We start from the raw sequence: 2,107 nt of genomic DNA, 5'->3' as shown, positions 1-2,107 counted from the left end.
ACTGCTGTTTATTTTGGCCTTTCTTTATAAATAAGTGACTGAACAAACCGCTTTCCTCTTTCCATTTCTCTTTTTTCTCTTCTCGCGTTTGCTCTGGAGTGATTATTGTCTGAGCGTCTTTTGGCTGTCTTGCTGTGCTTAGTGTTCGTGCTTCTTGGTGTTTCCTTCTTCAATTGCTGATTTGCCTCGGATTCCTGTAATTCTCATAAGTAAGTTCTTTCCTGGCTGTACTTGATTTTACATTTCCAGTTTTTAGATCCTTTTTGTGTGTTGTTCTTGTTTTACGCTTCTTTTTATTTAAAGGAAAGATTTTTTTTTGGAAATTATTATCGTGTTTGTTACATGGAATGATTGTTGATTTGCTGGTGAGCATTTGCGTTTGCGTTTAGGAGTATCTGCCTTGTTTGTGAATCTTTGTGTAGGCTGGGTTTGGTTCTATCGTGTTCTTCGTGTTCTTCATCTTCGTCCCTGGCAATAGTTGCTGGTGTTTGATTTTAATCTTTTAGATCTGAGGAATTGTGAAGGGATTTTGTTTTTTTCATCTCGGTGTCTTTCTTTTATACTAGGAAAATGTCTTCTCTAGATATGTCGGATGATTTTGAGGAACACGAAGGACAGGGGTACGCTGATGATCACCTGGGTGATTCAGATGAGATGGATGCTAGTTCCCCTATTGAGCGGGTTGACCGGCCTCTCAAGCGTTTACGTCGGGGAAAAGGCCCAGAAGTCACACGCTCGGTTGAGCCTGAGGATTCTGTTGTTATAGTGAGAAAGAAAGGGGTAAATAGAGAAAAAGTGCCCGAAAAACCCGTTTCTCGCAAAGGAAAGGAGAAGGAGGTGGACAAACCGGCTGGCGAGGAGGAAGATTCATTGGTTCCTTCTCGCTGTACCCCGGAGTATTTGGAAAAGGTGGCCGAAACCTTTGGTATTGCGGAGCCTTATAAACTTTCCTTGGTTCCGGCAGGAGAGTTAGCCAACGTGACCACTGCTTCCGACACCATCACTTTGCATACCGAACACCTGCAGTCGGGGATTCGGTTTCCTATGGATCCGTTATACGAGCAGCTGAGTCAGGCGTACCGGGTTCCCTTAGGGCAGATGCATCCTAATGCAATAAGGCATTTTAGCTGTTTTGTCAAACTCTGCCGAACTCATGGTATCGTTCCTGGGATTAGGCTTTTTGCTTGTTTGTATAGTATGACCTTAGTAGATAATCAACACTTTGCCCATTTCCGCTTCCGACCTGGTAGAAAAGGGTATATTGAGAAAGTTGTGTTAGGGATGCAAGATTCTCTGAAGGATTGGAGGGAAGATTTTTTCCGGGTTTCGAGGTCGGATAAGAGGAATTTTGAAAGTTGCAAGTTATGGGTGAATAAACCTCAACCATTTGAGAAACACTTTTTTAACCCCGGGGATATTGAGTTGGCTAGTATAGAAGTGTTAAATAAAGCCAATAAGGCTTCTGGGATTCCCCATGCTAACCATGTGTGTCCCAAATTGCTGTTTAAATTTTGGCCGACGAGGAAAAGGGGGCATTCTAAAGATGGTAAGGCGGTTATTTGGTTTATATTATTATATATATTTTTTTTGTTTTAACGGATGTCGGGTCATTTGTGTGTATGTTTTCCTGTCTCTGTATGTCATTGCAGATATCTGGCTGTTTTTCATTTTAACTTTGAACGGTTTTTGTTTTATGTAGTGGATATTGATGCTGATAGGTTGGTCAGAAAACCGAAAGGGAAGAAAGCCCGTCTGGCGTCTGCTGCGAAGGGTAAAACCCCTGTTTCGGTTCCCGAAGTAGTGACGGTCCCAGAAAGCGGTCCGGTTAAACATGACGCGGTCGTTAAAGCGACTCTCCCTGTTACCTCAGCGGAGCGAGCACGAAGCCCGGGTCATACTGCAAATGATGACCCTGAAGGGAGGAATTTTGTTCCTCCCCAGGATCACGATATCCCGGACCGGGTTTCTGTGTCAGACGAGGCGCATCAGATGCTACGTCCCTCTGATAAGCAAGGTATGGATGTAATCAACCTTGACTCAACTAGTTTGACTGGGAGGTCGGGTAAGAGGAAGAGGGGTGAAACGAGTCATGGGACCTCTAGTGCTT

The sequence above is a fragment of the Mercurialis annua genome, linkage group LG3, assembly GCF_937616625.2.
Source record: "Mercurialis annua linkage group LG3, ddMerAnnu1.2, whole genome shotgun sequence".
Taxonomy (NCBI): Eukaryota; Viridiplantae; Streptophyta; class Magnoliopsida; order Malpighiales; family Euphorbiaceae; genus Mercurialis; species Mercurialis annua.
Note: the sequence above shows the minus strand (reverse complement) of the source record.